The following is a 27531-nucleotide window of genomic DNA, read 5'->3' on the forward strand; positions in this document are numbered from 1 at the left end:
TATGTTGAGCGCGGATGAAAGTAAATAAAAATTCTGGTGCAAGGAGGTTCCCAGAATAATTAATGTTAGAAAAAGAAACAAAAAAAAGGGGTAACCTTTAAACCAGCACTAACTCATTAATAACAAATGTATCTGAATAGAAGAATTTGACCCATCAAACATATATATATGTATATATGTCCAACATCTTATTCCCTGTTCTCCTCCCACTATTTTCATATCAACATAGAGGAGGAACAAGTGAGGGGTGGGGGAGAAACAGGATTTTAATTTCAATTTAAGAAAGTGTACTGCTTGCTTAAGTTCCTTGATAGCTAATCTTTTTTTTTTTTTTTCTGCTTCATTAGCTTACCCCTGGAGCACTCGACAGCAGGGATAGGCTATTGAAGCAGAGAAAAAACAATAGTTTAGCACTAAACAGGCAAGTTAGGCAAGCAGCACATTTTCTTAAATTGCTCTGTGCACAGAAGGTATTGTGGATGAGGCAGCGCTAGCGGCTAAGACTCCGTGAGCATCACAGTGAGACCAGCATGATTGTCTGAGCGGCAATAATACTATAACTAAGAGATTACCGCTAATTTGCCCTATGCGGCGGCCACGGCTTAAACTGATCGCTGAATTTAGCAGTTACAATACTTTTTCTCCTCCACCCTCGTTCCTCCTCTATGTTGATATGAAAATAGTGGTAGGAGAACAGGGAGTGACGTCCCGGAGAAAGGGGTTAAGGAAGGCATACAAGCCATAAGTAATCCCTGCTAGAAGCTGTAACTATTCTTACCAGATAACTGCAAAGGAATACGGTGCCAGCTTCATAACAGGCTCCTACACTGCAGCTTAAATGTGACATCATGTGCTCCACCCACTTCTTTCACATTCATAAGCCCCTGCCAGCACTAACTAACCAATGCTCACGATTATAGACCGCATCCGATTATAGGCCGCACCCCGAATTTAAAGATTTCAATTAGGGAAAAAAAGCGTGGCCTATACAATAGGGTATATATATATATATATATATATATATATATATGTGTTTGTGTGTGTGTATAAATCAAATGTATTTAATTTTGTGAAACTTGTTCAAAGAGATTTAAAGTCACTTGACATGACAGATTTGGGCATAGGCAATATTAACAGTAAACAACAAATGGCTGTGAGGGAACTTGCAAATGACCACTCCATCACCATAAAACCATCAGACAAGGGTGGAAATATGGTGGTATTGAACACCACTGATTACGTAAGGGAGTGTCATCGACAAGTTTCCTGCAAATTACAATATGAAAGACTGTCAAGTAACCCCACAACACAATATAAAGAGGATCTGGAAACCATCTTAAAAGAGGGTCTCCTAAATGGGCTAATTAATAACAGGGAGTTTGAGTTCCTGAATGTTAAACATCCAACGATACCAACGTTCTACACAATTCCCAAACTGCATAAAAATAAAATCCCTCCACCTGGACACCCAATTGTGTAAGGACAGGGAGGCCTCTGAGAAAATGTTGCCAAATATATTGATTGGAATTTAAGACCATTCTTAACAACCATGCCCTCATATATCAAAGATACTGCTGATGTGTTATGTAAACTGGATGGATTGGTCCTCTCTGATGAAACACTACTTGTTACTATAGACATAGAGGCACTATACTCCTCAATACCCCATAATTTGGGTGTTGAGGCCTCACGTTTTTACCTTAAACAGAGAGGAGCCCAATATGATGAACACACCGCATTTGTCACTGAACTGTTACAATATGTTTTGGAGAGGAATTATTTTAAATTCGATTCAAAATTTTACAGACAAATCTTAGGGACAGCCATGGAGGCAAGTTGTGCCCCCACTTATACATGCCTGTATTTGGGAAAATGGGAATTGGAAATTATTCTGGATATACTGCAATATTTTGAGCATGATGTAGTTATTTGGACATGCTTCATTGATGATGTCCTAATGTTATGGGAGGGACCAATTGACCTTTTACATAAAAACTACTTAAATGCTAATACAAAAAAACTAAAATTTACATATGAATTCAGTTCCACTGAAGTTTCATTTTTGGATTTGAAATTAATTAAGGATGGTAGTACTATAAAGACAGAGAGCTATATGAACCCTACAGCAGTAAGTACATTACTTAAAGCTTCAAGCCACCACCCAATGGCACAAATTAAGGGTTTACCTATTGGTCAGTACCTGAGACATAAAATAAATTGTTCTGATGAAGTATTTTTTTAAAAACATGCTGACGACCTGAAAAGTCGTTTTCTAGAAAGAGGCTATAGTAAGAATTGGTTAAAAACAGGCTTTTATAGAGCATCTCATACTAAAGGGGATATTTATCAAAGCGTCAACTCAAAATACGCTGGAATTCCATGTCATAATTGTCGCAAGATTGATCCGCCGTAGTTATCAAAGCATCAAGATCGGCAAATGTTGAAATTTGTGACGTAACATGCGATCCCGCAATCTCAATCCGACGCACATCGATGCGAGTTGAAAACTCGTGGAATTCGAGTGGATTCATGTTCATTCACCCTCCTATTCAATACTATTTGAAGCTCTCATGAAGTTATCAAAATTTCTACAGTTATGCTCGCGTCTTTTCCGACTCAGCGTACCTGGTTTTCAATCCGCCACCCTTCAGGTCGCAGATGCCATAAAACTCAATGGGAGTTGGAAAACACAGAAAGCTTATGTTCGATGCTGCAAGAGAATGAAGTATATTACATAATAAAAGTAAATTAGAAACTTTATTAAAATTGTATACCCTTTCTAAATCAAACAATATTATTGCTACATATTTGGTGCACTAGTAAATATAGGGATAAAAATTAAAAATACATTACTACTGAAGGATTATGCTACAACTTTGTCTCTTATTACAAATCAAGGGGACAATATTATCTCTACATATTTGGTGCAAAGTTTTGCCCCAATCTTGTCGCACTAATAGATATAGAGATAAAAATTAAATAAATACACAACAAAATATAGCTAACTTCCTTTTTATTTTTTGGAAAAATCTATGTGCACCATGTTTAAGCCATATAATACAAGTCCCACTCTCCACTTTGAGCCATATTTTATGCAACACTTTTCGCAAGCTCCTAAATAACCCACACACTAGTGAATTTTTCTACCACTTTTGATTGGAATATGCATAATCACATGATTTATGACATCAGCCAATCTGATTCAAATATACATTATAAACTATCACTAACGAATCAAATTGCTCGATACTTGTGTCATTGATCACTCATCAGAACTTGTAAGTGCCATATGTTACATTGTGTATTATACTTTGAAAGTATGTATATGTGAAATTAGTATTAAAGATAAACATTGGTGATGACATTAGGACACACAGTGTAATATATTAGACAAGGATTTTAAAATTCGATTTGATGTTTGATTCAATAGAATCTTAAGCTGATAGCTCAAAGGGATAGCCCACCTAACTTTAAACTGTCATGATTCAGATACAGCATAAATTAAAATCATCTCTCTACTATCATGCTATTTGCAGTGTATTTCTTCCTTCTCTTAAATTTATTTTTCAGTAAGAAATGTCATCTTATGTGCCAGGCCATTTTATAACACCTGTGAAGGGGTGTTTTTTTAAAAATAGATTGCAATCAGGAGGGGTTAGACAGGTGCAGAGAGAAACCTGGCCCAGCTCTTAAAGGGACAGGAAACCCCAAAATATTATTTCATGATTTGGATATAACATACAATTTTAAAGAACTTTCCAATTTACTTCTATTATCAAATTTGCTTAATTCTCTTGTTATCCTTTGATGAAGGAACCACATGGCACTACTGGAAGCTAGCTGAACACATCTATTTAGCCAATCACAAGAGACAAATGTGTGCAGTCACCAATTAGCAGCTAGCTTCCACTAGTGCAACTTAAATTTTTACTTGTTATATTCGAAAATTATTCCTGCTCAGAATAATAATACATTTAAAATATATGCATATAGTGGTATAAATAATATATATATGTGTGTGTATATACATACTAAAATATGTATGTCCAATATTAAAAAGAATTCTAATAATTCACTCTCCACTTTGTACTTTTTGAAGGCTTTTTTCATAAATATGGAGATCATATTGAGATCCGCGGCCGCAATGTTTGCCAATGTTTGGCGAGCGTATTGACGCCCGCGAATGCAACATAGTTGACGCTTTGATAAATATGCCTCTAAGAGAGAATCTCTCCTTTATAACTTTAAGGATAAACCTTGTGATACAAGATTGAGATACAACCTTGTGATACAAGATTGAGAATGATAACTACGTTCAACAATCATTTGCAGGATTTGAAAGCAATTTTATCTAAACACTGGCATTTACTTACATTAGATAGTGATATACACAAATTAGTAGGGGATTACCCCCTACTTACAGCGAGAAAAGTGCCCTCTTTAAAGGATAAGCTAATTCATAGTCACTACATAAACAATGAACCAAAAATATGGTTGGGGAGTAGGAAACCTAAAAATGGAAATTTTCCATGCAGGAAATGTAAGATGTGTAAACATATGTTAACTGGTAACAAAATAGAGGATAGTAAGGGAGTAACTCATAGATTACTCCAAAAGTTTTACATGTAATGAATCCCTTAGTTCTATGTTCTTTCATGCTCTTGCCCCAAACAATATGTTGGAAAACCCATCGTGAATTTAAGGAGAGGATGAAGGAACATAGACGTGACATTGTAATTAATAAAATTAAGACCAGTGGACGTCACTTTTTTGAGTTTCACAACAGTAGCAATGAATGTCTTTGATTTATGGGGGTTGAATATGCTGGTATAAATGAAAGAGGGGGAGATTGGGACAAATATCTATTAAAGGCAGAATGTAAATTGATTTTTAATTTAGATACTGTCCAACCAGGAGGCTTGAATGAAGAGTTAAATTATGCTCCTTTTATGGATTAACCCTCCCACCTCTGAAAACTGCCTCCCCAAAATCGTTTCTTAATCAATCTTTCACTATGTTACACTTTTATATTGTGTACTCCTATTTTGTTACGAGTATTTTCTAAAATGGGTTTAATTGAATGTCCCCCCATCCCTCTGACCATGATTGGAATGTATATTACATCATGGTCCTAATGTATTTGCACATTTGTTTTACTTAAAAAAGCATCATCATTATTGTTTGCTATGAAATATAAATATGTAAATATGAAACAATGTCTTGATATAGTTGTAGGTGAGTTTAGATCTTAATAATATTGCCAAGTATTGCTGCCTGAATTTAATACTTTATTAGCCACCCCTTTCTTTTTGTTTTTATTTTTAGTTAACTATGTCTATTTATTTAGCAATGAAAGAACCAAACAGGTTAATTATTTCACCTGGGATATTCTGTATTTAAAGGCAAGCTTGATTTAAAATGGCATCAAATATCTGAGGAAGCCCAATAAGAACACAAGTTTGGGTGAAACACATGTAGCGGTTTTGGCCACGCCCACATGAGCTCCGTGAGTGTGGAGTAATTACAGGATGCTTTGGATGGCTGATTTAGGTTCTCGGTACAGTATCCAGTGAGTCGAGAGAGTGAGTAAAGCAGCTAGGAAATTTGATGTGTTCTGGTGGAGCAGTGATAGTGAGATGTCACTCCCGAGGCGGTAAAAAGGTTTCCATGAGTAATAAGATGACAGCTTGAATCAACACAGTTTGAACTATTTGTTCCTCTCCATAACGACTCTAGGCAGACATAACATAAGACCGAGTTACCTACAGCCATCAACGTCCTTTATACCTCCCTGGAAAACTAATTTGACAACTACTGGCTATTATACCATTGCATCTTTCCAACATACGGCTGATTACTAACAAGGGGACTATTTGCTATACAGGGGCCCACACTATTACATCTGTGGATAGCATTGTGAAAAGAATGAATAACTGGCACTGCAGGAGTAAATATTAGAGGAAAGAACCCAATAAATGGGACCGGTGCTACCCTTAATAAGTAATACAAAACACCAATACTCCACTAAAGAAATAGGGCAAAAGCAGGGGGATTAAGCACTCCACCTCTAATTGAATATACACTTAAAATATAACTTTTAATATTAATATTGTATTATAAAATACAGGAAACCCTGGGAAGTTACCCACCACACTTAAAAACAAAACAACCAAATACCTAACACTACATACCCCCACATACATGCCCCCTCGATACCCAATGGTAGTAACGATGTGGAGTTGGAGGAGGGAGGAGTTATGATGCAATGTGTCATAATTGGAGGGCTCGACTCAGACAGGGTATTTAAGTTGCGCCGAACTAGCGCTCGGCTTGTCATATTCATCACAATCACAGTCACATTGAGAAAGGCCATTTACAGGCCGAAATGCGTTTGTGCTAACTTTCCGTCACTACATAGTGCTGTTTATACCTCTGTCACCTGATGCCGATGTAAATTGTTATCGGCCCGGAAACAGGGAGCTGGACAGCCTATGTAGTGTTAGTTATTTGGTTGTTTTGTTTTTAAGTGTGGTGGGTAACCTCCCAGGGTTTCCTGGATTTTATAATAACATATTAATATTAAAAGTTATATTTTAAGTGTATATTCAATTAGAGGTGAAGTGCTTAATCCCCCTGCTTTTGCCCTATTTCTTTAGTGGGGTATTGGTGTTTTGTATCTGTGGATAGCAGTCATCTAGAGACTTCATATTCAGTTTATCTGTTGCAGGACTGCTAAAATGGACCTTCCCCCGCAACTCTATATATAAAGATATCTGTATTTGCAGGTCAATGGTCATGAACATTTCACTATAGTCATACAATGTTCAGGAATTCCCTTTTGTTTGGGGACGGTATATGTGTTATGTTATTATTCATTTTGGTGTTTGGTACACACAGTATAAAATAATTTTTGTTTAGGCAATAAAGGGTATATGCTTATAATTGGCACTGTCTCATGTCTGTTTGATGGTTCAGATTTTTCTATTCAGGTATATTTTTTATTAATGAGTTAGTGCTGGTTTAAAGGTTACCACTTTTTCTTTGTTTCTTTTTCTAACATTAATTGTTCTGGCAACCTCCTTGCACCAGATGAATTTTTATTTACTTTTATCCACGCTCAACATAAATTATATTCTGGTACACACATATATATGTATATATACATACAGTATATATAAATATATATATATATATATTTGTACATATACTGTATATATATATAATATATATATATATATATATATATATATATATATATATATATATATACACAAGTCGTTCACAGGCATTAATAATTTGTATTGTGTTAAGTTGAATATACAAGGTGCCTGCAGTCTTGAACGTAGCAATAAATAAGGTAGTTGAGTGCTTTAGTGTAAAGACAATATCTCACGTGATGTCCCCTCCCACCCTCTACGCAGTGCTATTGGAGCAGAGCGGCTGCCTCACTCACTATAGCAGTTTGGAACTTGAGCCTCTGTGCGCTCAAAAAGCCAGTCTCTCCGCTATCTCACCTGTTCACTATTATTTGGTCTCTCTGCCGGGGCGGGATTTTTCCTGGTATCCCAGCAGCCAAATCCAGCCCTGCACCTGACTTGAACCCCATAGAAAATCTCTGGTGGGATTTGAAGAAGGCGCTTGCAGCACGCAAACCCAAGAATTTTACTGAACTGGAGGCCATTGCTCATGAGGAATGGGATAATATTCCTCAGGAAGGCTGCCAGAAGCTGGTGTCGTGCTTTGCATCTCGTTTGTAGCAGATTATAACAGCAAAAGGGTGCTTAACTAAGTACTAAAGATGTCATGAAGGGGATGAATAATTTTGAGAGTGCAGAATTCATTAAAAGTTGCATTTTTATTTGAATTTAGGGAAACCACTTGTAGCTTTTATTGTGTTGAGCTATTTTGAATGGCTTTTGTTTGATTTATTCATTGCAACCACCTGAAAGTCTGTTAAATTTTGACAATAAACCTGATTTTCAATGGGGGTTGAATCATTTTGATTGAAATTGTATATGTAAGTGCATTGGAGCACTTTGCAATGAAAACATGTAAAAGCTTATTTATGCAATATTCATATTTAATAAACTGTTATACTGTGTATTTACTGTAAATATTTCACATTCCAATGTTCTGCACATAGCAGAAGATGTTCTAAGTATTTCTAAATAGATATTTTTACATATATCTGTATATATCTATACAAATATATATATAATCAGATATACTGTATATAGAAATACTGTATGTATTTATGAATAAATAGAACATATTATTCTATGTGAAGAAAATTGGAATGTGAAATATTCATATTTTCATGTCGGGTTAGCACACTTGAGAATATGCAATCGGGTTTGCGCACGAGTAGAGTTTTCCCACTTTTTTTGCTCCATTGACTTCTATGGGGGAATAGGTTATCGTTGCGTGATATTTTAAGCGGCTTTTTATGAGCGCAACCCAGTGCACACAAAAAGCTTACTTCTAGCGCAGTTAACGATTGAGCGGGAGCGTTAAATAGTGCTCCACTTGTAATCTGGCTTTTATAGGCAGCCACTCCCAACAGGCCTTTTCTTGGGTGTTCAACTTATATCTATGAAACATTTCACACTGCACCTGCCTGCAATGTGTGTATGTGATAATTATATCGATTTTACCATTCACTACTATTTCAACCCCACAGAGAATGGAATTACATCTTTTTTGAACAGGCAGTTTTTAAACTTAGAGATGGTATATTGATTCTTCCATACAGCTTGCATTGTTTATGCCCAAAGCTTCATTGTTTTGAATTTGGGATATATATATTATGCTTTGTATCCAGAATCCTTTGACTTTGTAATATAGGAACACAGTGTTAGGATTCATTTAAGAATACATGATAGAATTATGATTTGACATATATAAAATCTTTTTATATTCTCAATTTTATAGGCACCTGTTATTAATGGCTGTCACATAATACATGGGTTCGGAAACAATGGAAGTAACTTTGAAATTTGTAAAAAAAAAAATATCTACTACCCATTTGATATTCAGAAGTATGGGCCAGATTTCTGAAAAGTTCCAGCTGCAGGGTCGCATGAGCCAAAGCAGCCGGAGAGTTAAGAGTTAGCGGTCATCAGACCGCTGCTTCTTAACCCATTTCACCACATAACAGGTATCTCAATCCCCCCAGACTTTTCCGACTGGAGAGATTGACAACCCATGCTCGCGAGCGATTGGCTGTGCACAAGCAGGGGACAGCATTGCACACTAGCTGTATTTTGCAATGTTAAATACGGTGAAGTGATGCCAGGCAGACTGGGGTGAAGATGAACGCCCCTGTCCACCGGAGTTAGATACATCTGGCCTTAAATGTTATTACATTGTCTTTCTATCATTATTTTTTTGATTATGCACTTCTAATGTGTGTAATAATCCTTTAATAACCATTTTAGTGATATTATTGTATTATGTCTATGTTTCATACTTACTATTACTAAATCAATATTCTGGACATTATATACATGGATATAAAAATTAAAACATTATATAAGTTCAACTATTTTAAGTATAATCTTCTGTTCAGTACTGTTTAGACATACTGGACCTCCCTGACTCCACTCCCAGTCCACTTAAATTTCAAATGAGTAGTAGATATTTTTTTCTGACATATTTCAAAATTACTTCCATTTTCCATCTCCCATGTATCATGTGGCAGCTATAAACCAATCACAAATTGCATTTACGTATATATATTGTGAACTCAGTAGGAACTGCTGGGGCCTCTGAAAGTGAGCATATAAAAAGTTCAACTATTTTAAGTATAAGCTTCTGAAATTGTTCACAGACAGAGAAATCTTGATGATCGTCAGACTACTTCAGAAGTCATTTTCGCATCATCAGCCTTGTAAAGTCATCAGCTAAGGTAAAAATGTATGGGTGATGACTTCAGAATGATTAGCAGATTACCTTACTGATTAATTCACAAGCATGAACAGCCAGTGAATGACTCTAGAGTCATCTCATTTAAATACTAGTCTAGAGTCATTGATTATTTCAGAATGACTCCAGGAAGAACATCCTTTTTTACTGGGGGTAGAAGAGCCCCTGGTGGTTAGGAGGTGCATTTTGTAGGGCTGTCAAATTTTGGGAGCTCTCTCCTGCTATTTTTACCCCACTTCTTTCTAAAGGGAAACAGGAAATTTGAACCCTACTCAGCCAAGCCCATGAACCTCACCAAAATTATACGTCCCATGAGGAGGCTTTCCAGGACAGGGAACTGATGGGATTTGAAGGTAGAGCTGCAATTAGAGGGATTGGACCACAGATATGTTAGGGTCAGGCATATCATGAGTGGGGCTGGGAGGAGCTGGGGTGTGTCCTGGGTGGAGCTTGTGATCCATGTTTGGAGATGCTATGGGTTGAAAAGAAGGCAGAACTATTAACCTGTGACAATCCAGCAGGATCAAATACCTGTAGAAGATTCTGAAAAATGCACAACCATATTCATGACCTGCTTCTAAACCACCCATATGAACTCACAGATCATACTGAAAGCCATCACCAAGATTTACCATTCTATGTGCCCAGCTAAGCCCACTCAGTACTGTTTAGACACACTGGACCTCCCTGACTCCACTCCCAGTCCACTTCAATTTCAAATGAGTAGTAGATATTGTTTTTCTGACATATTTCAAAATTACTTCCATGTTCCATGTCCCCTGTATCATGTGGCAGCCATCAACCAATCACAAATTTAATTTACGTATGCATACTGTGAACTAAGTAGGAGCTGCTGGGTCCCCGCCCTGAAAGTGAGCATATAAAAATAGTGTGCACATTTTGATGATGGAAGCAACTTCAAAAGTTTTTTTTAACATTTCATGCTTTTTCCAAATCATTCATTTTGATTATAGTGTCACATTTTAAGTGATATGCTAATAACACTAATCTAATTGATCTAATGCCACAGCCAGATAAATATTGTAAGTATCTTTGATGAATATATTTGCTACTCGCAATCAAGTTACTAGCAAATTTTTATTTCAAAATGTATTATGTTGATAATTTGAGAACTATTTAAAAAGAAACAAGTGGGTGTATAAGTTTACGAAATTATAAATATTACATAAACAAATTTGCACAGTACAGCTGTGTGATGCCTGCTTTACCAGGAACTGCTGTTTGTTTTCATTATAGTTTATTATTGCAGTATGTGGTAAAGTAAAATCATTTCAAAGAATACACAGTAAGACTTTGATCGGGAAATCAAAATACTTCTGCATGTATAGAATAGTGTTTATTAATTAACTATAAATGTTAAAGGGACAGTCTAGGCCAAAATAAACTTTCATGATTCAGATAGAGCATGTAATTTTAAACATTTTTCCAATTTACTTTTATCACCAATTTTGCTTTGTTCGCTTGGTATTCTTAGTTGAAAGCTTAACCTAGGAGGTTCATATGCTAATTTCTTAGACCTTGAAGCCCACCTCTTTCAGATTGCATTTTAACAGTTTTTCACCACTAGAGGGTGTTAGTTCACGCATTTCATATAGATAACACTGTGCTTGTGCAGGTAAAGTTATCTGGGAGCAGGCACTGATTGGCTAGACTGCAAGTCTGTAAAAAGAACTGAAAAAAGGGGCAATTTGCAGAGGCTTAGATACAAGATAATCACAGAGGTTAAAAGTATATTATTATAACTGTGTTGGTTATGCAAAACTGGGAAATGGGTAATAAAGGGATTATCTATCTTTTAAAACAATAAAAATTCTGGTGTAGACTGTCCCTTTAATAGTAGCCATAATAGGTACAAATTGTGAGAATAAGTGAGTGTATTTAAAGGGACAATAAACCCAAAATTAAATTCCCAATAAAGGGACAGACTTCAAGCGGGCTCAAAAATGGAGCATTAACATTGCTGGCGCACAATTGTAGTTTGCTGTACACCTTCCATGTTTTTGAATGTACAATAGCAAATGATAACCCTAAACACAAATGTTAACACTAAAGTTAAAATTAATCTTTCATGATTCAGATAAAACATGCAATTTTAAGATACTGTCCAATTTACTTCCATTATGAAATGGTACATTGTCTTTTTATATGCACACTTACAGGGGCACCAGAGTTTACAATGTATATGTATATGAGTCTGCGATTGGCTGATAGCTCTCACATGATAATGGGAACTGGCAAATTTAAGTACATTTTGAAATTTGTCAGAAAAAAATATACTGCTGATTTAAAATTCAGAGTAACTGCTATTGCATTTTCTTTTTACTTAGCACATATTATTATGCATTCCTATTGTAATTACTGGTCCTTTAGCACCTGGTCAAAATGTGAAAGCAGTATTTCAGACTGAGTATGAGTGTAACGCTTAGCCAGTGATCACCTGACTATTACAACTTATATGGGGCATTATTTTAAAGAGGATCTTCTGGACTTTAAATCAAATGGTCATGGTACTCAGTCCCTAGGCCTTTTGATGGCCAGTCATAAGTGCTTAGAGCCCCCCCTATTAAAAAAAAGTGTATTTTATTTTTTAATTGTACTTTTTTCAATCAAGGTACACACTGTTTGAGATGGAAGACAATTGACTTTCAAACATTAGGTCATGGAGGGTTCTACTAGGGCTTAAGGGAGCTGAGAGCAAAGAGTTTAACTATTTACCCCCATCCCATTTCTTTAAGCTCCAGGGAGCAGCCCAGACCCTTATGGGTCTGCTGAGCTTGGTGGAATCACCCCACCCATACGTGGTGGCGGTAGGGTTGCCACCTCGGCCATGTTTTCCTGAACACTTATGAGTTACACATGCTGCAGGGTGTGCAGGGAGAAACATGAATAGTGCTATCCAGGGTCACTATTCATGTGCTGTTTAGGTGTGCAATGCATGTTCCCCTCTGCTTACCCTGCAGCATGTGTAACTCATAAGTGTCCAGGAAAAATGGCCGAGGTGGCAACCCTAGGTGGCCGAGGTACTGGCATCCGCAGATTCCTCCAACAGTATTGGACTACTTGATCTCCATGTGTGCCTTGCTAAATACAGAAGGGGGCAAAATTAGTTCTGAAAGGGCCCACCCTATAAGAACACGTGGTTTTCATCTGCACTTAAAACATTTTGCGGATGATGACTGCATGCTTTCATCTGCATTTTAAGGATTGAGACTTCAATTGTATTAATTTACTTCATTCTCTTGGTATCCATTCCTAAAGAGCATGCCTAGGTAAGCTCAGGAGTGAGAATGTGTCATGGCCATTGTACAGATGCAGTGATTGCAAGAAATATTTGTATCAATATTATATGTTGTTTTAAACATGGTTGCCCTCTAATGCTCAACAATGGCTCTTGAACACTCCTGAACCTGCCTAGGTATGCTTTTCAACAAATGATGTAAAGAAGAAGAACAACAAAATAAAGACAATAGAAGTAAATTGTTTAAAATGGTATGTTTTATCTAAATCATGAATGTTTAATTTTGACTTTCATGTCCTTTTAAAGTGATATTATACTTGAAAGATATTTAAGGATCTGGAGGCACTGACTGCCTTCATTTCACTACCTTTGCCAGTAGTGAGTATCAACTGCATATACTAGAAAAGTGATTCTAAACACCAGTCTGCAACTACCCCTAATAAACCATATTTTCATGAAATCTGAACTACATCACAGGTGAAATAATCAGTTTATGGTTAAGAGCAGGTTAGTAACCATGGTTACTGATCAGCTGATTATTTCACATGTGCTGTAGTTAAAGGGACATGAAACCCCAAAAAAATATTTCATGATTCAGATAGAGAATACAATTGTAAACAACTTTCCAATTTACTTCTATTATTTAATTAATTAATTAGTTCTCTTGTTATCCTTTGCTGAAAGGTTTATCTAGGCAAGCTCATGAGCAGCAGAGAACCTAGGTTCTAGCTGTTGATTGGTAGCAGCATATATATATATATATATCGATTGTGATTGGCTCACCCATGAACTCAGTTAGAAACCATTAGTGCATTGCTACGCCTTCAACAAATGATACAGAGAAAATGAAACAAATTTAATAGAAGTAAATTAGAAAGTTGTTTAAAATTGTATTCTCTATCTGAATCATGAAAGAAAAAAATGTGGGTTTCATGTCCCTTTAAGGGGTACTGGAGGACTGGAGTTGATAAACACTGAGAATCATCTTCAGCATTATCCCATACTTTCTTATGTTTTTAACCATATTTAATACCCTCATGTTTGTTTTTGAAACATTTGGCATTCATTATACAAAAATAAATATTAAACTAGTAAATTCCCTGGGGCCACATTTTTTATTCTTGACTAATAAGGGCATGGCACCTACTCCCTTTCTTCGGTACAACTTGATAATAAGATAGAAGGGTCTTAAATAAAGTGGGATAGGGTTATTAAATATATTATCTTTTTTTTTTTAAATACAGTGCCACCTTAACAGCCAGAATTTTCTGATTGTTTTTGAAGTCTTAATATTTTTTTCTCTTTTAAAACTATTGTTTGCTTTTCTGGTCGTGATTAGACTTAATAAAAGAGTTTTTGTAGTTTGCTGAAATTAATAAATCTTAAAATCTTAAAGGGACAGCAAATGTGTTAAGTTTCTAATATAAATCTTTAATTTATAATAAAAGAAGTTAATAATATAACTTCAGCAGTGATTACCAGGTAAGTTGCACACTAATGTAAAAATATCCTTGACGTCTACTGTCTTTTAGGTGGTATCAAATGTAGAACTTAAAAGGGAGTATTTTTTAATTATGTATTGTCAATTTAAAGTGACAATAAACATAATATTGAAGAGCACAACATATATTTTACTGTTCAGTTAAATCTTTGATTTGTCATTGTATTTGCTGCATTAGATCATAGCCAACACATCACTTACTAAACTAAATAGTGTTATCAAGTATTACATTACAGTGTTTCTACTTTACCTCAAATGGCATTTGAATCAAATGATATAGCCCATTAACACCAGTGTCTAATACTTTAAAGGGACATTGATTGATTGTTATAATACAATGTAAAATAAAAAATAAATGCACTGCCAAACACACACATACACATACACATACACACACACATATATACTGTACACTAGGGCTGGGCGATATGGGCAAAAAAAAAAATGTGATTGCGATTTAATCGCGATTTTCTTATAAATGACTATAACACCTTCATTTTGCATTCTAAAGTTTATTTAACACTACAGAATCTTAATGTACATGTTTCTCAATGTCCAATACACTCTTGGAGCATAAAAATACAAACCACGAAATAGTTAAAATAAAATTTGCTGCAGTAGGGGTGGGGGCTGCTCCTTTCAGAAATGCTGTGCCTTGCTGATATCAAATACATTGTAGATGCAGTTAAGTTAACCCAGCAGCAGAGGAGACTGCAGTTTTAGCCTTTTTTGGCAGCCGTGGGGTTAACTGCATCTGCTATGTATTTGAGCCATTTCTCAGAGAGCAGGAGATTGTGTGGGAGGTTCCATAATGTTTACATACCCTAAGTTTCAGACTGCAGACATCCCTAGTGGGAAATATAAGTAAGTGGCTTTCTCTCCTCTTCATTCCTGCATGGGCTCTGCTTTTAGACTTCTAGATTGATCGGCTGCTATTGAGATCAGAAAGTGAAAGTAAAAACAGCCATTTTACAAATGTGTGCTAAAAGCAACCGCTAGATGGAGCTGGTTTGCAAGAAATCACAAACAAATCAATGCATTACAGCTACTTCTGAGGATTTTTTTTATTTAGGAAAAAATTGCGACTCTCGCGGTTTTAAAATCGAGGCGATTAGTTGCAGTTTTAAATCGCATATGCGATGAATCGTGCAGCCCTACTGTACACACATACATACATACAAACACACACACACATACATACACACACATACATACACACACAACCACACTTATATATGTATATATTTCATGCTAAAATTAACATGCACAAATATAATTTAAAAAACATCAAATTAAGAACCAACATTTTTTACTTTGAAGACTAAACTATTTTAAAACAATGGAATAAAATATAATGTGATATGTGCTCTAAATTGATCATCATGAATCATAATGATTATATAAAATATCTAAAAACTTAACTAAATGTTTTATAAGGTTGCCTATTAGCTTATACAGGCTGTTTCTCTGGAGACCTAGGAAATGGTTAACCTTACAATCATTTTTTTTTTCTTTTCCCAACTGAACAGTAGCATATTCACAACACAAAAGTAAATATATAATAATAATGTCCCATATACAGGGGTGTATTTTGGCCTAGGCAAACAAGGCACTTGTCTAGGGCAGCAGGTTGGGAGGGGGCAGCCCTTTTTTAGTGGCTATATTTGTAAGGAGCTTACAGTTATTTTAGAAGTATTATACAGGTATATGATGGGAGATTTTGCTCAAAGAGCTTACATTCTAGGGGGGTATAATTAGAGACTGCCCATGGAGCTTACAGTTTAGAGGTAGCGCTGAACCTTTCTTTTATTCAGCTAGCTATTTTAGTTCTGTTGGCTTTCAGCACTTAGTATTGTGTTTGGAGAAGTATTATTTTAAGAAATCTGTGTTTGTTTTTTATATATATTGCCTAAATACATAGATGTGTGTGTGTCTGTGACTGTGTGTATGTGAACATTTATTTTGGAAATGCCATAAACTAAATTCACATTACTCCCTGACCAAAACATACTATGGCCAAAAAAAGGCCTAAAACCTTGGGGGGCGGGGAGTTGTTAGGGGGGCAGCAGAATTTTGAGTGCCTAGGGCAGCACCAAACCTAAATACGCCACTGCCCATATATACAGGAAGCTTCCCAAGTGCTCAGCAAAAGACTAAACAGCAGTGCTATATTCTGAATACTGTTGAAATAGTTCATGAAGCTTCCTAAATACTTTTTAGGATTTCATATAATTGTTAACATACACACATGCAGGTAGGTCACTGAATAGAACTGACATTTTAATTAAAGGACCAAAGAATACAGTAGATTTGCCTAATCAACAAATGCATGATAAAAATACAATGCAATAGAACTTAGGGGTAGATTTAACAAATGGTGCACAAGCATTTCTTGTGAAATGCTTGTATAATGCTGCCCCCTGCACATTCCCAGCCAATCATCCGCTAGCAGGAGATGTCAATCATCCCGATCATATCTGATCGGGATGATTGCAGTCCGCCACCTCAGAGGTGGCGGATGAGTTAAGGAGCAGCTTCTTAACTCCTGATTCCGGCGAGCCAGAAGGCTCACGTGGAATGAGCAGCATACGCTGCTTTATAAATTGGCCCCAAAGTCTGAACTTCAAATGAGTAGTAGATTTTTTCTAGCAAACTTATGTCTATATCCACTCCCACTGCATCATGTGACAGCCATCAGCCAATCACGAATGCATATACGTATATTCTGTGAATTCTTGCACATGCTCAGTAGGAGCTGGTGACTCAAAAAGTGTAAATATAAAAATCCCTTTTATATAAATGCTTTCAATATGTTTTGTTTTTCAATTATATTAAATCTGAGATAAAATAACCATAGATACAATGGATAAATAATTTGCTTGGTAAATTAGATATTTTTAATTTTTATTTTGGGCAGACTAAATCATTTTAAAAATATTTACTTCTGTTCAGATGATCATTAACTGTACAACTTAAAGGGATGAGCTGGTCAAAACCAGACTTTAATATTTCAGATAGAGCATACAATTGTAAGATAATTTGCAGTTTACTTCACATTTATAAAATTGACTTCTTGGTAACCTTTGAGCATGGGTGGCTGGTGGCCACATACACATGCCTCTTGTCTTTGGCTCAGCTGAAGTGTTCAGCTATCTCCTAGAAGTGCATTACTGGTCTGGAGATTACTTTAACTATGTGTTTAACCCATGCACCTAAGATAAAAGTATAGTTATATTATATATTTGTGCAAATTAGAGTATTTTCTTTTTACAATTATGTTCCATTGTAGTCAACTTTTTTTCTTGCATCCATATTAAAGAGCACCATGTCCTTAAAGTATGAATTAATTTAAATGCACACACAAAATTATATATTTCCTACTAAGGCTCACTAGCTGATAGGTACTTGAGCATTAGTAATAAGTACAACTGATGTTGCTGGATATGTTTCAATTGAAATTTTAATAAATAATTGTGCATTGGGAGCTTCATGCAATAGGTTTCCAATGGCCAAACAGCTGTGCACAAACCTCACATCAACATGTGCAATGCAGAGCGTCATCTGGAATGGTGTAAAGCACATCATCACTGGACTCTGGAGCAGTGGAAATTTGTTCTTTGGTGAGAGGAATTATGCTACACCTTCTGGCATTTTGATGAAAGAATCTGGGTGTGGCAGATGCTGGGAGAACGCAACTATTATAAAGTTTGGTGGAAGAGGGATGATGGTCTGGGGTTGTTTTATCAGGCTTTTGATCTAGGACCTTTGGTTACAGAGAAGGATCAAGTTAATGCTACAGGGTACAAAGACATTTCTGACAATTGGGTGCTTCCAACCTTGATCACAAACCACTGAACACCTTTGGGATGAATTGGAGCACCGATTGCGAACCATATCTTCTCATCCAACATCAGTGCCTGAGTCTAACATCAGAAATGATCTTTTGGCTGAATGGGCAAAAATTCTGACATACAAACTCCAAAATTTTGTGAAAAGTCTTCACTCAAGCATTGTAGCTTTTATAGCCACAAAGGGGGAGGGGCAAATCGAAAATAATGCCCCATGATTTGAAATAGGATGTCCATCAAGCTTATATAGTCAAGTGTCCACATACTTTTGGCCTTATGGCATATGTGGCAAGGTTACACTTGTGAGGCCTATAAAATATGCTCTTTCAGTTTCCAAGACTGAAAAATCCACACTTTTCAAACTTCAACGACATAAAATAGGTTCAAAATAAATAAGTATATCATAAAGTTGGTTTACTATGTGTAATTAAGCATTCTATATTACAATCAATGTTTAATGTCCCTCTAAATTCTGCTCTTTCATAACATAGATAATTTATGTTATATATATTTTTAAATAGAATCGTAAATCAATAAAATATATAATATAACTTTACACAATCTTGCCAAACAAACTTTTTAACCAGAAAATGTGTTTTACTTGCGATTCTGCATTTCAAACTTTCTCCACCTACTGTCAGTCTGTTCTGTTACGCCCATATCAAACTCATTTTGACTCATGTTAAAAGCTTTACTCTGCACTATACATGCACCGATAAGCAAGTATGAACATGAAAATGGCATTAATCATGAATCATAGGATTAGTGATATGATCTGAAATTTAAATGTATATTTAAAAACAAAAAAAGTTAAATAAATTCTTATTTTGTAAAGGATCTGACCGGGCCTTTTTCATATTTTAAATATTTATGGTAGCTGAGGATTTTTTATTTATGCAAAATACATTAGTGCAATGCATCTAATGGAAGGAAGTAATGTTAGTCTTTAATCTTAAATTCTTTGTGAACTTTTCACCTCACAGATCTTGTACTCACTCATAAAAATGAAAATTTAGAAAAAAAAGTTGTTTCCTAATAAAACACCACAAAGATTTATGGGCTTGGTGTTTTAAAGAAAATTGCAAAATAATGTTTAATTAAAGGGTTTCCCAACTCCAGTCCTCAAGACAAACCAACAGGCCAGATTTTCATAATGTCTCAAGTAGAGCAAAGGTGATATAATCATCTGCTCAGTATCTGTGATTATCTAACCTTTTCTCATTCTAGGTAATCTTAAAAATCTGGCCTGGTAGTTACACCTTTGGACTGAAGCTCTAAAACATAACTTTATTAGATCATTCTAACTAACACAGCAGAATAGACCTATTTGGCTGTAAAAATCGGCAAATAATGCTGTCAATTTTAGTATATGTATCACAAAATATCGAAGGTTGTAAACAGATTATCATTTTTAAGGGCTATAGTCTCTTTGAGCTTTCTAGTGCAAAAATAAATGTGCCTGATGCATCACTGGTTTTTATTTTTAATCTAGTTTCTTTTAGCAGCACTATCAAACTCTCTAACACCTGGTTTCTCAACAGCCGGGCCGTGCCCCAGTACCGGGCTGTGATAGCCCTGCTGGTGGGCCCTGACCTGTCATGTCCCCACTGCACACTCTTACCCCACTGCACACCAAGGGCAGACTGAGACCAATCAAGGCCCCAGGAAAACTGTCTCATACTGACCCAAATGTATTCAAATTCATGCAAATGAACATGGTAGCCTCCCTGCCCTAATCCCAACAGGCCCATCAACCTCCAGAGCCAGGACCCCCAACATTAAGGGCCAAAGAAAGGGCCCCCAAACTACCGGGCCCTGGACATGTCCAGCTAAAATTTACCGGGCCTTGAGGTCACTTTGGTTGAGAACCACTGCCATAGCAAATGTTTTGGATCAAGACCACCAAGCTGCTCCAGATGAGAATATGGCCAGTAAGCCTACCAGGAAAGTCATAACTGGGCATGTTCCAATCACCAGCCTTCTCCACATTTGAACAACCCATGAGCATGTCGACTTTATCTATGTGTTAAAAACCCTAAAGCAGAAATAATGTATATAGGCCTGGAAATGGAGCTCAATGTTAGCACTATGATAATTTAACATTGCTTAAGTGCAATTCATTCTGCTTCTATTTTTATGCTCATATTACAAGTCCAGATATTTGTAATCAATCAAGCGATATTCTAGTATGCACTAACATCCACATGTGGGATAGCACAGGTACGTTAAATAGACTTTTATGGTGGAGCGCAGTAAAATGCGTGGCAGATAATGCCTGAGCACAAAAAAATCTTCCGAATTAGTGGAGTTCACAATTTAGTTCTGTGCTATATTATTATTTAAATGAAGCAAGCATCATACTTCACACATACATGCACACACACACACATATATATATATATATATATATATATACATACATATATATATATATATATATATATATATATATATACATACATATATATATATATACACACACACACACATATATATATATACATACATATATATATATATATATACATACATATATATACACACACACACACACATATATATATATATACATATATATATATACATACATATATATATATATATATATACACACACACACATATATATATATACATATATATATATATATACATACATATATATATATATATACACACACACACACACATATATATATATATATATATATATATATATATATATATATATATATATATATATATACATATATATATATATATATATATATATACACACACACATTTTTAACCATCCACTTGTTATAGCAGATTGTGCATTGTTCTTTGCTCTAGCTGGAGTACAAAATAACGCTTCCTGCACTATCAATTGCTCTCTACTTGCAATCTAACTCATATGGAGAAAATTGAATTAGTTTAAAATTAAATACTCTAATAAAGAAAAGCATATTATGTTTGCACTTCAATATCTATTTAATATATCAATGAATATTCAATAAATGATTTTTTAATCTGAATCTGTTCAAGCAATTTGCCAAGTATTATGCAACATAAAACAAATAAAATATCAGCATGATCTATGTGACGCTTTTTTTCTGAAATTTTACAAATACAAAGCTGTAGAAATACAGGATAATCAAAAGTTGCAGTTTTTAATTTCTGTGTGTGTCTGTGTGTGTGTATTTTTTATAAATTATTAATAAAAAAAAATACAAAACCAAAAATTAGTACTGCCAAAGAACAAATGTGACTTATACATCAATACAATATTTTTTAATGTATTTACCTACTTCAGAAAGATAGTTTTGAGGAACACAGTATTTTATAAACAATAACCAAGAAACAATAATAGAACAATACACCTAATTCCTGTGTAATTCTGAGGATCACATTCACTAAATCAAGAAAAGATATCTCATGCTTAGTATTTTTTTTTTTTTTGTCTCTGTGAAGATACCTCTTAGTAAATTATGCCATTGTGTTCCTACTTTATTTCTAAGACTATTTTATGTGTAAACATATTTTAAGTATATGTTAATACCATTAACATTTTATACTAATGATATACTGTATATGTATATTCTGGAACTAAAGTGTTGTATATGAATTAGAATTTGTAACAGTTTTAAGAAAAGGGGTGTTTTTATGTAATTTACATAGAAATGTGAGGAAAACCATACATTTTAATAATATATTTCAAAAAAATAGTTTTAAGACTTAAAAAAGTGATTTAAAATAGTAAATATAAAATGGTAAATATATCTGTCAATATAGCACCCTCTACAGTTCGTCAAGAAAAAAAAATCTAACATCTTCAGTATTCATTCTCAATGTTTAAAGGATTACTTTCTGTTATAATTTTTAAGCTAAACAACTAAAATATTAAAGTTAATAAACATTAATTAAAACCTACTGACCTATATTTTCTCCAAAACGAAGTTTTATAACGTTCTAAAAGTTATATATTTTATTCGCCGATGATGTCACGTTATCCTGCCCACTATTTTCAGCACTGTGTGTTCAAAATACTTAAACCAATAACTTTGTGTTTAAAGCGCCATTTTGAAACCTAGGTATTGTAAACGGATTGGTACAGAGCAAAGGATACCCACGGAGTGGGTTTGGAAAACAATTAAATTTGCAGACAAGATTTCTGATATATGGTAGAGATATGTTAATGAAATGCTATTGATAAAAAGCGTATTTGGGGTAGTTAGTTAGTAACAGGCATAGAAAATATTTACTTACAGTGGCCCTTTAAGCAAATATCCTCAAAAAATACTAATTCAGATTTGTAGTATAAAGTCATAACTTTATTTTACAGAAAAGATAACATTATTAACTTATTAAAGAAATGTAATTGTTGATAATGAACAATTGAAGTAAATAATTGTGGAACTGCTTATTGGAGTTTTTAATTTTAAAATGAGTATGTATGAGTAAATCAGTTCTTTCTATCACTGGTATGGTAAAGCAAATAGTTCCCTTAATATTAATTCTATCATTTAAATATTTTTATAATATGAATGTTAACTTTTAGATATGGAATATTTATTTTTAAACATATAGTATATATAAATCAACATTCTAAAGTATTTATTTAAATACAATGGCCCCTATTTATCAAGGTCTGGTGGACCTGATCCGACAGTGTGGATCAGGTCCGCCAGACCTCGCTGAATACGGCGAGCAATACGCTCGCCGTATTCAGCATTGCACCAGCAGCTCACTGCCGCCCCCTGCAGACTCGCGGCCAATGGGCCGCCAGCAGGGGGTGTCAATCAACCCGATCTTACTCGATCGGGTTGATTTCCGGCGATGTCTGTCCGTCTGCTCAGAGCAGGCGGACAGGTTATGGAGCAGTGGTCTTTGTGACCGCTGCTTCATAACTGCTGTTTCAAGCTCCATTGATAGATAGGCCCCAATGTTTATACTTGTTTACAAGTATAATATTTTGTGATCCATATACTAAAAATCTACCTCAAATATCTTGTTTTAAAAAATCTATTTAATTTTTAATTATTTTTCTAGCAGTCTATCTATCTATCTATCTATCTATCTATTTATCTATCTATCCTTTTACAAACACACACAGACAAACAAATCACATGGAACAGATCCAATCACAAAGAACAAGAATAAGTAAAGCGAGGAATAGTGACTGTTTAATGGTGGTGCATAGGGGTACAAAGCCACCCTAATCTTTTTGGCTGAACCCCATCATGCTCAGTAGGGAGATAAAAGCCACTCCACATTGCTAACTTGCTAAATCAGTTCATGTAGAAGATGTATGTGGGATAAGACAATGAGGAGCAAAACAAACAAACAAAAAAAAGCTAAAGGGCCACATTCAGATTTATGGCCTTATGGTTGGTTGGTCACAGTACATCACCAATGCCATATTGCATCTACATTGATGACAATAGAAATTGGCAAGCTACGAAGGAAAAGTAAATGGAATGAAATTCAGGAAAAGAATCAAGTAGACAAAATGCTTGGCATGAACTGAGTTGAAGGACAAACAAAGGCATAGGCACCTTTGACATAAGGCCAATTAGACTACTACACTAAATATCACATATGTAATGGCCTTGCAGGACTGTAACTGACATCCATCTCCTGGATTAACTTAAGAATGTGAATGGACATCAAGCATCCACAAGCAATGTCAATCAATACAAGCTAAGTGCTTAGCACACTCAAGAGTGGATTGTGTCAATGAGCAGCTATGCAGAGCTAATGAGACAGAAAGAGTTTTCAGTGGACCTCAAATTTAACTGTGACTCAGGCTTTGCCAAATCTACCTTTGCCTTGAAAGAACAGTGGAATGAAGCAGGAAAATATGACAGAGACTTAGAAAAGGGAGAAAAGGAGAAAATAAAAGAGATGAATTGCTCTGTATGAGCTGTGAGAGTAGAAAGAAAAAGACGATTGAGCAGAAGAGAGTTTAGAGAAGAAATATGCAATTAAATATAAATGGAAGATGAGTAAATTATATTAAAGAGACAATCAACACTAAATATATGCTAGAAAAAATGATACATTCAAAGAAAAGATTAGTCTGAGAATAACATGTAGATGTATTATTTTAAGTATTATTTTAAAGTTTCATTAGCTGTTTAAATATTTACAAAATAAGTGTAAAGTTTTAATGTCTATAAAACAATGGGAGCTGCCATGTTGTAACTTAGGTTACTTTCTCTGCTGTGGCCAATTAGGGGCAGTTATAAATAGGCCACTAGAGTGTGCAGCCAATGGGTGTGTGGAATATAACAGTGTTTTGCACTTCCATTTTTAACAGGAACTGAAAAGCTCACAATTTCAGAATGGAATTACAGGAAAAGGGGACAACACAAATAATAAAAGTATATTGCAGTGTTTTGTTTTTTTTATAATACCATCTAAAAATGTTTAATGTCTCTTTAATGAGGGAAAAAGGAAACAAACTGGGGAGGACAATACAACTAAAAAGACAGAAGTATGGGATGAAAAGCCCATGGCTATGAGCTACTAGACCAAAGCAAATCAAAACAAACTTTAATACACCAGAGGTATAATTCTGTGACTTGTATGAGGTAATAGGTAAAGTTCTCAGTATGAAGTGGTGTTTCTGCTTTACTGTAAGAATTAATGTTTGCCTGTACAATCATGGGCAATGTTCTATTGATTGTATCTCCATCTGGACCTCTTTTATTGATTTCACCGCATGAATAATGCATGATTTAATCAATTTAAATTCTATTACAGACTAGAAAAACATTAGGCTAATTTTAAATTTGCCTTGTGAATTCAGGATTTAACATACTGGTCCAAGAAATATATATTAATGTTTCTATTTTTCTACATTTCAACAGAAAAATGTACAAATTATTTTAGCTATTTGTATAGTACAGGAAGAATTACAAAATAGTCTACCAGAATGCATTTTTAAAAAAAAAACATTTTTCCAAATTGATATTATTCAAATAATATGCCCCTAAACTACTGTTCAATAGATTGTGCTTGCTGTATGATGACAGTATCCAGGAGCTTTTGTAATTGGTATTAAACACACAAGACTGTGTTACTGGACACAGTTTCCATAAACACAAAACTATGAATTATTGATTGAAGATTACATAGAATGACATTTTGATGAAAATACAAATAAGAACTATATTATATGTGTCTCAAATACATATATGAAATTCCACTCACCTGTAATCCAATATTCAACAACAAAAAAAAGAAAAAAGAAACAAGGGTCAGTAATGATGAAGTAAAACATTTTTTAATATAGTGTCATTTTAATATTTTGTAAATGCACCATTTGAACATCTTAGGATAGTACTCTAAAAACGTCACACTTCACAATGATTCTTACCAACGCAATAAAGTAGTAGAAACAACATAGATTTAATAAATATTTCTTTTTTTCCTTTAAAAAAGCAAACAAAACCCCCCCCAAAAAAAAACATATGTCCTGCCTTCAGAACAAATGATCAATTTTAAGAATTATTTTTGAGGTCTACTGAAAGATATTTTTGTAGATCATTTGATGAATCTGTTCATTGTTTACCAATGGGAATAGACCATTGATGCAAGTCATTGTTAAGTGTCCTTCTATATATTTTGATTGATGGTTTTATGTTTGTGTGTCCCACTAATATATTTTTCCTGACACTGTTTTGACATTGAAAGCTACCATAATGTATCTGGACCAGTGTTATGTCTGGGCGCTAGGGAAGCACAAACTAGGCCTCACAACAGTACTGAAAAAGGGAAACAGACACACAAAATGTAGTATAATAATAACAGTGTATATTATTAACTTATTGCAATAACATAAATCAGTTATCAGCTTATAAAGCAAGACAGTGATTAAATGATAAATGCATTACTTATCTTCAGGTATCGAATAAGGCATTAATGTGAGCGTACAATAGTGCACAGGCAGATGATACAAGCTACATTCAAAGAAATCATTCAGTGGAACACACAGATTGCACAGGTGTTATATTTGAGACTTCCATCTAAGATGTTACCCAACAGCTCCCCTGCCTCCCTCTCAGCATTCTAATTATTAAATCTACAGTTTAGCAAGCGTGTCTAATGTTATGTCAATCAAATAATTTTTTTTTAGTGAGCCTAGCAAAATTAAGAGTGTCTTCATAACAATTGAATATTCTCACACTCTCTTGGAATGTGCCATCACTGCTTAAGAATGGAACAGCAGCATAAAATACAAGTGTAACATTTCTTAAAGGCAATACTCTTAAAGGCATATGCATGTGATATATATGTATATATGTACTATACTATATATATATATATATATATATATATATATACAGTCCAAAGGCAAGGGCCTGCACTCTTATCCTCCAGTTGAGGGCAAGCAGATATCAGGGTGCTGAGTCAAACGGTAAACATTTGACATGTATGCTAATTAGCCATGTGCTTGCTCCCTTCACCTCAGATTGGTGGTTGGTTAAAAGCGTGACGCACACCAATAGGCATGAAGCGGATGTACCAGAAGGGGGCGTGGCCCTGGGTGCAAAGCAGCATCAGGAAGCTGTACCCAGGGCTGTGCATTAACTTATATATTTGTTTTGTAATTTTCCCATTTAGGCCGTGCATCCAGACCTCTCTGGGGTTAACTGCCTGTGGCTCTGTGGACGGTGCAGCTTCCTGAGAGTGCTGTTTTGCCCCCAGGGCTGTGCATGTTACAGGGTCATGGGATGTGTACCCGGTCCGGCCTGAGAGTGCTGTCCCCTTCCGTGTTTTGTATATGTCTGGGGAGATTACATAAGCCTGTGCACCCTTCATTTTTCCCCAGTTTGTTTGATTGTGAGCCTGCATTGTGTGGCTGTTTAGGGACCCAGGTTTTTGGAAGAGATCTTGACCTGGTACCTGGGCTTATCCCATTTGGCCAGATGCGGTCACTAACTCTTCCATTGTTGCTTTTTATCTTAGTTGAGAGCTTGTAAGTGAGTGCTGGACTTTCTCTGTGTTCTATAT

This window comes from Bombina bombina, chromosome 2 (genome assembly GCF_027579735.1).
Source record: "Bombina bombina isolate aBomBom1 chromosome 2, aBomBom1.pri, whole genome shotgun sequence".
NCBI classification, from domain to species: domain Eukaryota; kingdom Metazoa; phylum Chordata; class Amphibia; order Anura; family Bombinatoridae; genus Bombina; species Bombina bombina.